Source organism: Typopeltis vanoorti, chromosome 26 (assembly GCF_054136105.1).
Source record: "Typopeltis vanoorti isolate ZY-2024b chromosome 26, IOZ_Tvanoo_1.0, whole genome shotgun sequence".
Classification (NCBI taxonomy): domain Eukaryota; kingdom Metazoa; phylum Arthropoda; class Arachnida; order Uropygi; family Thelyphonidae; genus Typopeltis; species Typopeltis vanoorti.
In genome coordinates, this window is record NC_143574.1 from 13,378,719 (window position 1) to 13,391,056 (window position 12,338).

The 12,338-nt window shown below is 36.5% G+C and overlaps 1 protein-coding gene across 2 annotated transcripts in view; it reads right to left on the reverse strand.

The window, feature by feature from the left end:
* The window catches only part of LOC150092339 (lipid droplet-regulating VLDL assembly factor AUP1-like), a 168,862-nt gene that overhangs the window by 113,217 nt on the left and 43,307 nt on the right, over positions 1–12,338 (reverse strand). The window lies entirely within an intron of this gene.

Sequence of the window (12,338 nt, forward strand, 5' to 3'; positions counted from 1 at the left end):
ATTTAATAAGCACTTTGTCAGTGTATATCATACCAGTGTTAATAATGATATGCAGCATCTAGAAAGAGAATTTTTTTTTATGTTAATCTCCCTACCGGCCAATGTGGATGAAATAGTGACACCAAATTGCACTTCTTATCCATGTTACACAAAAGGCTATTAGCCAATAGTACATTAGTTAAGGGATAAAGCAGAAGTTAGATAATCTGAAAATCGTGCTTCAGAGACCAAACATGAAACTTTTTTCAAACCCTTTCAGGCATCCAATGAGAAAAGTGGTTGTCTCACACTCAGTGATGAAATTCATCTACCACCTATAGGCATTTACTATTTACATGCGTCCATGTCCATGGTGGGATTATAACCCACAGCCTGTTGCATGGAGAGTAGATATGCTAACCACTCAGTCATCCAGGCTAACTAAATGGTAGAGAGAGACTACAAGTGGAAGAAACAGAACTGCAGAGTGTTAAGTGGGTTAAATTTTAAAACTGTGGGACAGGATGACATATCCACACATATTTTTAGTAAATGTGCAAAACATTTAACTCTACCTTTGACCTGCTTGTATGATGAGTTTTGCAATGGAAAGAAGACAAAATAGCACCAATGTACAAGAATGGTGCCAGGATAGATGTTTCCAATTACAGACTTATTTTGTGTATTTAGGCTTAAATGTTGGCTGAAGCTTATTTTTTTTTTTTTGGTTTAATGGAGTGAAAACAACACAATGAATTAAATGATCGTTTAATGACTTCAGTATTCTGCCTCTATCGGAGATATTATCAAGAGGATACAAGAATTTAACATATAACTGTAACTGAAATTGTAACTTCCACTAAAGAATAAAGTGTTGCCTACCAGTGCTTTAGGAGAGCCTTCTATAGATGCTGGTAGGTAGGCATACTTGAGGGATACAATATCTGCACCTTTCAGGCCTCATATCAAGCTGGCTATCCTTATCTGCTCCTCTCTCCCAAAAACCAATGTCTTTTTCTTCTCCCAGTCCTAGGTGTATCTAAAGTTCCTTGTACTTGCAACTTGTCTTATGATGGACAAGCAAGAATATCTGCAAATATCCATCTGAAAGAATATAAGAAATACATCTGCCTACCACAAATATGATCAGGTAGGTCTAGAAGACTATGCCATGAACACTATGAATAGAAACCAATGGAAAAAAATTGGTATGCATCACAGCAATAAGAACAAGTGACTTTTTTGAAACCAGAAGACCTTAAATCCAATCAAATCTCAACAAATACAGTTGTGAAATTCATAAGATATGCAAAACTAATTCTCATATCTCACCCAACAAAGAATGCCTACCAGTGCCCAGAAAAAAGGTTTTTGTATTGCTTGTGTTCACATTGCAATTCTCGCTATATTCTCAATAATATCTCGGTGGAACAAAGATGAAAAAAATATCGCAGTAAGTAAACCATTGTTTAATTCATTTTTCCTGCTGGCTTCATTCCATTACCAGTTTGTATAAATGCAGCTATAGTTTAGATATATTGTAGAGTCCGATTACGGATACAATACTGGATTGGGTCAACAGAGACATCAGATTCTCTACAATCAGCAATCTACTTCATTTTATGCTGTATAAAGAAGACTCCCTCTAAAGTCTCTGTAGCTCAGTCAGTATAGACGAAGTCCTTTGGTCAGAAAGACTGGGTTCGATTCCCATCAGTGATGTGAGGAACCTTTATCTGGTCTCTTTCAATCCAATATCCAGTATTGTATTACGGATACAATACTGGATTGGGTCAACAGACATCAGATTCTCTACAATCAGCAATCTACTTCATTTTATGCTGTATAAAGAAGACTCTCCCTCTATTTGCTAGTATTGTTCGAAGAACCAATCTGTTTCTAAAACTTCCACAACTTGTACACCCACTCATCATACAACAATTTATTAAATAAAGTCTCTGTAGCTCAGTCAGTATAGACGAAGTCCTTTGGTCGGAAAGACCTGGGTTCGATTCCCATCAGTGACGTGAGGAACCTTTATCTGGTCTCTTTCAAATAAATGAAAGGTGAGTTAGCCGGTCTCATATGGAGGTAGAGGGTTTTTTTTTCATCTGGTAACTCAGGTTTTTCATCACCCAGAACAGGCAAACTAGCCCCATGAACACACAAGGATTGCAGTCATTAATACTGCTTTTAGGGGATGCAGCACAGAGTGACGAACCGGCTGCATTAAAATTCGTTGTGAACCTCTCATTAGGGGACTCTATCCATCCTAAAGGGTTGGATGAAACTAATCAATCAATCAATCAATTTATCAAATGCTTTGCAAAGTTCAAGAATATCCATGTATATAAGTCTACCTTATTTAGCACATTCTTTGCTACAGGATTCTGCTCTTGGATCATTTAGAATACAGAGGATATTCAGTTGTTTACTCATAATGCAAAGTTGGAAGGGTGATACTCTATCAGGAGTAGCATTGATAACTTCCTTCTAGGAGCTCATTGAGATACTTTTAGCTAGAACAAATGAGTACAGTTGCAGTTTTAATATTAATAACCATATTATTACGGCTGTGTATTTATCATCATCAGCAACTGCATCCAACAAAAACTATTAAGTCAAGTAGATCAGATCAAAGCTTTAATTTCTTTCTATCCTCCCAAATGAATTCTTTACTCTTTATAAACAGGTTTTGCATCCTTTATCTAATCTCTCCACCATTTCCATTGGTCATCCTATTGACCTTTCCTCTACACTTTTCATTTCATACATTCTTTTGATATTCTTTCTGAATTCATTCTATGTTCAAACCCTTTCAAGTGAAAGGGTATGCATTTTTCAATGCTTTCTAGTTCTAAAACATTGCTAACATTCATATTCCTTATTTCTTTGTTTTTGTCAATCCTTTAAAACTTGTTACCACTGCTTGTATTCTACTCGTTGTTTTGTTAATCTCCATGTCTCTACTGCATAAAACAAAATGGCAAAAAATAAAAACTTCAGTTAATCAAAAGCATACAGCAGTTCAGTGGTACCTTATTGTTCCAAAGTAGACTACTTAAAGTTTAGGTGCCCACGAAATCCTACTCAATATCTCCTGATTTCACTCCTCTTCAAAATTTGGTCATTAAGTAACTTGTACATTTTTTCTATTATTTAATGCCATGCTCTCCCTCTTACCATCAATATGTAACCTACAGGTCTGTTTCACTCTGTTCAATTGATCCGGTTTCTTCTGCAGGTCTTTTGAAAGTGTCCAAATCACATCATCTACTAACACAGCTGTTTCTCCTTTATGGTTGTTAACAGTAGTATATAAAAAAAAAGCTCTGATCATTTCAACAGGGTAAATTTTTCCATATTCATTCCAAAAAATAGGAACCAGCCGAAAGTGCACAGCTGACAGTCATAATGCATTATGCTGATAGGTTAATTAGGTTTCCAAAAAGCCAAGTTTCTTGGCAATGACAGGTCACTGAGCCTAACTTCGTAAAAGAGAGAAATAGAAATGGGATTAACAACTTCCACTTACATGAATCTTCAATCCACATTCTTTTATATCTTTTTTGCATGTCAATCTCTATCTCCACCTCTCTTTTTGTGACAATTAATCAACATTTAACCTAGATTTTATGAACTTTTGTAAAAACTTATTTAGCAGCTTCTTTAACTGTTCCATTTCATGTGCATGTTTGTTTTCCCTTTTCTCCTTCCACTTGTTCTCTTACATCTTCTGCTGTTCCTAACACTACATTATAAAATTTCTCCTATTCATTTAACATTATCTGCAATTAACCCATGAGAGTCCAGGACCCAATACAAGATTCAAATTCTTGTTTGTCTGTTTCAATATCCACCCACAACTTAAGATACCCATCTTTTTTTTCACCTTAGATTTATTTTCCCCATCTAAGGTGACACAGAAACTTTGATGTCCATGATTTCCTTAGTCCATTCTTTATCAAGGACAGAATAACTATAATAGATTTTTGCTCATCATCCCAACTATACCTTGCAATTCTATGGCACTGTCTATTTTTCAACCAGCTGTTTCCAGTTTTAAGATTTTAAAACAGGAAATAGCTGGTTTGTGATCTGATGCAAAAAATCTAATGACTTGTTCTTTATCGTTTTGTAGACCAAAGCAAAATACCGTAGTCCATTATCTGTGGATTCATTTTCCATGATTTCAGTTATCTGTGATAAACCCCAGTCCAAAAATATTAAATGGAAAATTACATAAATAAACCATTTATAAATTTTAAATTGTGCACTATTCTGAATAATGTGATGAAATCTTGCACTATCCCACCCAGAACGTGAATCACTCCTTGTCCAGAGTATCCACTATGTACCGTTCTACCCACCCATTAGTCACTTAGTGGTTGCCCGAAAATATTAAATAGAAAATTCCAGAAATCAACATTTCATAAGTTTTAAATTGCCTGTCATTCTGAGTAGTTCTCTGTTATCAGATTGACTGTCACAGCATCACAGTGCCTGTGTTCAAGTAACCCTTATTTTATTTAATAATGGCCCCAAAGCACAAGAGTAGTGATGCTGGCAATTTGAATATGCTCAAGAGAAGCTGTAAAGTGCTTTCTTTTAAGTAAAAAGGCAAAAGTTCTCGACTTCATAAAATAATAAATAAAAACATATGCTGAGGTTGCTAAGATTCCATTCATACAACTTTTATTCCAGTATACACTTATTGTTAAAACTATTCTATTTTATTGTTGTTAATCTTTTGCTGTGCCTAATTTATAAATGAAACTTTATCATAGGTATGTATATATAGGAAAAAACAGTGTATATAGGGTTCAGTACTATCTGCAGGGGGGATCTTGGAACGTATCCCCCATGGATAAAGGGGGAGGGGGGGCTACAAAAGCACAGAATGAGGTAAGTTAGTGTAATGAAAAATGGTAAGTAAAGTTTATTGTAAAAAGAAGGATGGATTATTCAGTATGGAAGCTACCATAAAACATGCCATTGATGAGTGGGTTATAACTTATCAAGTTTTCCAAGAGCAAAAATTAAAAATATAGCATATGTATTTGAAAAACAAAAGAAAAGCTAAAGAGATTGTAATTCTAGTAGGAACAAATGACTTCACTAGTGATAATTTCAGTGTGTGTGAGAGAGGATATAAAAGAATTGTTGGGAAAAGTGAGAATGAAAATCTTAAGTATATTACCTAGACATGATAGAAATGAATTAAGAAGGGGATCTACACGTAAGCATAAATCAGGAAGGATGATGGCTGATTGCAAATTGGATAATGGCAAATTAATTGAATGATTCGATGTGTAGGCTATGTAAATGGAATGGCCTATACTTAAATTGGTTGGTTATAGAAGCCTTGAGAAAATAACTGGTATAAGCTCTAATACGGAGAGTCAGGGAAACTAAATTATGACAGGAGGAATGGCAAGAATCTGTGTATAAAAGCAGCAATATGATAAGCGGTGCTAATAGTGGGAATGGGCATTATCATGGAAATGATTCAGGAAAGAGCAATTTTGAGTTTGTCCAGTTTGGACTTTCAAACATGTACAGTAAGCCATCGATTTAACGGACTAATAGGGGCTAAGGGGTGTCCGTTAAATTTTTTAAAATAAAAATATCTGTAACATTATATTGCAATTTTATCAATATTAGTACTGTAATAACAAAAATATTGTTTTACACACAATTTTCTCACTTTTAGATAAGTTAATGTTCGATGTTGGGGTGCTTGGCTTAGGTAATCCTGCTTTGAAAAAACTATTAAGTTTTTTTTTTAACTTTTGAATTCTGTTGTCTTTTTTATAATTAACTCCCTAAAATTACGAAAATGTGTGTAATAAAACTGCCGCAGAAAGTCATGCCACGCGAAAAAAGAACCAATTACAGTACGATTGGTGTGATCACGTCCTAATCATTTGCCGAATATGTTTTATGAGAAGTGACTCATTTATGTTGGCTAAATTACTAGTGTTTTTCCAACATATAACAGCCTATTCGCTAAAATTTGTTAAAAATAACAGGAAATTAATAACAAAAAATAACGTGTTAATTTAATTATAAGTAAATCTTGGTTAAAAGCATTTTAAAATTAACAAGGTGTTAATTTTCACATATGACATATGGACTGGAAATTTTGTCCATTAAATCGAGAGTTTACTGTATAAAAACGTCTGTATAAGTAAGGTACAAGATAAGAGGAGAGAGAGATCTACAACTTGTCCAATTGTTTCAGGCAGACTACAGAGAAGAGTATACAAAAAAAGCATGCAGGTAACTTATGTCTTTAATTGAATGCTAGAAGTATAAAAAACAAAGGGGTAGAGTTAGTTGGCTTAGTCAATATGTTGGGACATTGGATTGTAAACTTTAGTGAGACCTGGCTCTCAGAGACAGACATGCTAACTGGTATTGAATGTAAGGGGAACATTATTTTTAGGAAGGATAGACAGGATAGGAGAGGTGGAGGTGTGCTGCTAATGATTTTAGATGACTTGAAACCAGTCTGAGTTGACACCTATGATTGCAATACTAGTAAGTTTTTCATATGATAGTGACTTTGAAGCAAAGTGATGTGAGAAGGAGTCTCACATCAGTGTAGGGGTGTTGATACAGACCTTGTGGATCAGTTGCTATAACAAAGAAAATGCATTACCAAATAAAGAAAATGGGTAGGAAATGAGTAATCATGATAGGGGACTTCAATTATCCAAACATTCATTTGATAGCTGTGAAATCTCATAAGAATGAAACTTAATTTACTGAGCTGTTGTGAGCAACTTTCTCAAGCAATATGTGAGAAAAGGAACTTGAGGTTAAAGATTGTTATATGTGATTAGTGTCGGAGGGGATTTTAGTTAAAGATGTAATTATTCTGCCTCTGATTAGTGACAATGATCATATAGCACTCAAGAAGTGGCTAAGGTTATTATAGTTCAGCATATAACCTTTTCGATTCAGAAAAGGTTACATGCTGAACTACAAACAAGAAATTATGACTGCCTGAGGAGTATGCCAGGTTCTGCACCAAGGTATCAGTCATTGGATGGGAAGCATTTAAAAAAATACTTAAATGATGCAATATCAAAATGTGTGTCCCTAGAGCTCGATGAATAAATAGGGTAGGAGTGAAAGGGATGTGTAATCTAATTAAGCAAGAAATTTGTAAGAAAAAGATTATGTGCAAGGAATATGCATGCATAAGGATGACGTCAGTTATGAAAATTGTAAGATGAACACACCAGAAGAGTAAAACTGTTGTGCAGAAACCAAAGTCTTTGAGTATGAAAATAAACTGGCTCTGCAAGCTAAGGCCAACCCAAAAGAATTCATGTTTTAAGTAAAAGAAGGAATGAATATAAAAGAATAACTACTGAATGCAGATGGTATGCAAGTGACTGATGAAGAAGAGGTCATTCAACTAATGAGTGACCACAAAGCTAAAAGCTCTCAACCTGGGGGCATGCAACAATGAGCTTACTACTACCTCTTCACTGGATGAAGAAACTCAGGTATATAAGGAGATACTAGAGCTGTTGCACAAATTGAATAAGAATTAAGCAACAGGGACTGATGAGATATCAGCATGGATGCTAAAAGAGTGTTCAGTTGAAATGGCTATTCAGGGACTGATGAGATACCAGCATGGATGCTAAGAGTGTGTTCAGCTGAAGTGGCTATATAATTTGAGACTTAGCATAGGGAAGATTCCATAAGACAGGAAAGAATGTATGGTAATCCCATGAATACATTTCAGTCTAAAAAGTACAGACCATCTTCAGTAGCAAAAAACAGTTGATACACGGTAGAATGCAAACAATGGATTTATTTGAAATCGAGTGAGCTGCATGATGTTATATTTCAAGTAACGTTGTGTTCTAATTGAGGAAAAGGTTAATCATAAAACAAAAACAATTTTTAAAAAATAATGATGCATTATTCTAACCAGACTTCCATATTTTTAATAACAATTATCAGTCATTCCGATTCAAGTTTGGGTGGTGAAGCAAGACTTCAACCTTAAATAAACATTCAAATTTGTATCAACAGAGATGTAGTAGGCGTGTTTCAGAACAAAGAATATTGTAGTCTGTCAAGCCAATCCAGATTTATCGGATTTCTGGTGGAAAATATATGACTGATGTTCTTGTAATTTTTTTTTTCTATTGAGTGTCCAGTATGTCCAAAGTAGTATAGATGGTAGTCACAAGGAACTTGGTATACACCTGGGAGAGACACATCAGAGAGCATTTATCTTTTGAAGAGAGGAAATAAGTGGAGTTTGTTGATGAAAAGTAGCTACTAAATCATATTTCTTAAGGATTCTGGAAATCAGTTCTGAAAATCAACTGTTTGCATTCTACCTTGTATCAACTGTTTTTTGCAACTGAAGGTCTCTAATTTTCAGACTGAAATATATGGCCTTTATAATAAATTATTACCTTTACCTTATGTTTACGTGTAAATAATTTAGTTTCTCTAAAAGAAAGTATGTAACCCCATTGTACAAGGTGGTGCAATGACTAATGCATCCAACTATCGACCTATCAGTATCTCTGGAGTGGTGCTAATATTTTGGAAATGTTGGTGAGGACTTGCATACAGAAATGGGTTGACAGCGAAACTATACATTACAATTAACAGCATGGATTTGCTAAACAAAGGTCATGTTTGAGCAACTCGTTTACATTCTATAATGTTACCCATTGAATTAGACAAGGGGAATAGATACACTATGATACTTTTCGATTTTGCTAAGGCTTCTGACAGAATACAGCATGAAAGACTATTGCATAAACTGTGGAATGTGGGATTGGATTATAAAATATCGGCATGGAAAAGAGGATGGCTTACTGACAAATTTCAAAAATTGGTAAAAAAGAGAATTCAAGAATGGGTAGATAAAAATATGATACTGTGTGAGGGTCAACATGGCTTTGAAGGGGTGATCATACCTTAGTAATTTACTAACTTTTTATAATAGAGTAACAGCTGAGTTGGATAAAGGAAATGACTACACAATGATTTTGCAAAAGCATTTGATAGAATACACATGGAACTAACAATGGAACTCTGTTATACAAATTAAAACAAATGGGTATGGATGTGACACTGGTTAAGTGGATAAGAGGATGGTTGCTGGACAGATTATCAAAAAGTGGTACAGTAAAATCTCCCGTAACCGGCACCCAATTAACTGGCAATACCAAAACAATTGCATTTTCGAAGGTCTAAATTTAAACCCGAAATTTAAGCCTGGGCTTGCATTCTGACAACACACTGTCACATGTACAGCTGAGTCACGTGCGGCACACAATACCTGAACGTATGCTTCACACAATACTCCCAGTGGCTCATTGGCTAAGAGAGATCACATTGGCTGTTTTGTATATTGCGCAGCTAAAACTCGCGTCAATAAAATTCATTCGTATATGTACGCTTCTAGCCCACATGGTGTCTCTATGGCTACTCCTGTGAAACATAAGAGAAATGTTCTCACTCTCAAGTTAAAACTTGAATTGCTGGAGAAAATGGAGAGAGGTGACAGTAGAACAAAATTAATGGAGGAACATAAAGTTGGAAGTTCAACTTTGTATGATATAAAGAAACAAGGTGATCAACTTCAGAGATACATGATGCAAACAGAATCTACAAAAGCTGCAGAAAATTGGAAAACTGTACCAATCCCGGTGTAAAGAATTAGATCGTTTGTTATACTAGTGTTTTGCCCTGAAAAGATCAGAGGGAGCTTGCATTTCTGGACCAATGCTGCAAGAAAAAGCGAAGGAATTGCACGGGAAAATGAAGATGCAAGGCGAGTGTGGATTTTCTGTTGGGTGGCTTAACCGACTCAAAGAAAGGCATGGAATCCGTAAGTTAGATATGTCTGGTGAACAGAGGAGTGTCGATGAAGTGTTCATGAATGAGTTTATCGAGCAGTTTCAGAAAATTGTGAACAAAAATAATATGACTGCGGAACAAATATATAATGTCAATGAGAGTGGATTGTTATGAAAGTGTCTTCCCACGTCGACTTTGGCTTGTGCGACAGAAGCCTTGCCGAAAGACTTTAAGCAGAACAAGGGCTGCGTAACTGTGGTGGTATGAGAAATGCTGCATGTACACACAAAGATTGTCAGTGGTAGGCAAGTACTGCAATTCGCAGTGCTTTCAAAATGTGAAAAATATGCCTATTCATTATTAGGCACAAAAGAATGCATGGATGGATTGTGAAATATTCAAAGAATGGTTTCATAGTGTATTCATGCCCAGTGTGAAGAAGCATTTAAGGAAAAAGGGTTTACCACCAGACAGAAAAGTGATTCTTTTGTTGGACAACTACCGCACCCATCCCCCAGCTGAAGACTTAAATGTGGAAAACATTTGTGTTATGTTTCTGCTGCCAGCGTAACAAGCCTTATCCAACCAACGGACCAAGGAGTCATCGAGAATATAAAGATGAACTACCATTCCCTTTTTATGTGTCCATGTGTGAACTTTGAAGGTAGCATCCAAGATTTTCAATCAATTCACATTGAAAGACGCAATATTTACTTTGTCGCTTGCCTGGAAGAATGTAAAGAACATTACTTTATGTCGCTGTTGGCATAAATTGTGGCCAATGATCATGTTTGAATATGACGAATCATGTGACGAAGATTTTTTGTGGTTTTAAAACATGTCCCGTGTCAGACATCTTGGATTTAGTAACATATTCGGAGAAGGTTAGTGTTAATGAAGAGAAGGTGCAGGCTTGGGTGGATGTAGACAATTCTGTTCCCGTCTCTCTCTCTCTCGATGACGTCAAAATAATCGAACATGCATGTATTGGGAAAGGAGAAAGATGATGAGGAGAATGAAGATGAGGATGATGGCACACAGACCAAGAAAGTTACATGGAAGAAAGCTGACAAAAGATTGTAGACTTTCATAACATTTGGCGAGCAATGTTCATCTATGCCAGCACATGATGTTATAAAACTTCATTGTATACACAGTGAATTTATAAAGCTCCAGCGACAATCTTGTAAGCAGGCAGACATTCGAAGTGATGTTATGTTGTCACACTAAGAAATTTACAACTTTCATGTGATAATCTCATCTTCCTTATACCCTCTTTTACCTTGCGGTGTCGAGGGTCCACTGATCATCGGACCTCACTCCGTTTACAGGATAAGGTGGTCAGCCTTATGCCCCGGTGTATCCTATGGCCTGTAGTGTTGAGTTCTCAAGGCCAGTTTGCCTGCTTTGCGGGATGAAAAACCCCAGAATAAACTGGGGGAAAAACCCTGCTGTCCACGCCCAAGACTGGCTAACTTGGCTATGGCTGAGGAAGATCCTTCAGCTCCTCACGTCACCGACGGGAATCGAACCTAAGACACTCCTTCCCCAGGCATATGGTTGCAAAGCACATAGCCACTAAGCTCACCGCGTGGACTACTTCTGGCATTAATATACATAAACTGCAATATCTCCCTTCATCCTTCCTTACACCTTGCTACTCAGCCCACTGAAGTAAAGAACCTGGTATATGCTACATTTAGCATCATGTGATCACGCTTCCAGTTACTGAACTGTGGGTTGTCTTGACCCACGTTCACCTACATCCCACCCCTAAATATTCGTTTCTGAGTTTGTTCTTCTGAACTTTCACTGAACACTATCTCAAGACTCTTGTCACCAAATCCAATTAAGTGCAAGCCATCCACTTTGTATAAATCTTTCCTTCATTCCATCAAACTCACTCCACAAAGTGTACAGCATTCCTCCTGCACAATCTGCACAGACTCATTTGTAATCACAGCGCTCTGTCTCAGCTCGAGGGATGGATTAAGCAAGCTGGGACCCCTAAAGTGTTTATATATGTACATACTGCAGAGAAAACTAGGGCTTCCTTTTATAACAAAAAAAATAAAACACACATAATATGTGATTTAATACTTTTATTTCAAAACATTGCAATAGTTTGCATATATAATTTCTTCGGTTGGACAAAGTTGTAGTAATAGTTTTCTCAGTTTTTGAAGTTTCGGAGCTTGGGGCCCCTGGCGGCTGCCAGGTCCAACACCCACCCGTTTTGTTCTGTGAAGAACTCCACACAGCGGCATAGCTAAGGGGGATGGGACAGTCCTCCCTGGGCGGCATTTTGAACCTTACCCTATACGTCGTTTTGACTTTTTGTAGTATTTTTGGTGTGTATTGAGAAGTGCGGCAAACTCAGGGATCGTCCCTGGCGGCAAAAACTCTAGCAACGCCACTGACTCCACATAATTGCACTATCTCACACCTCTCTTTCTTTATTAGTTTATTAGGCATAATTAGTGTTGCTTACAACGCTAATTATGCCACAT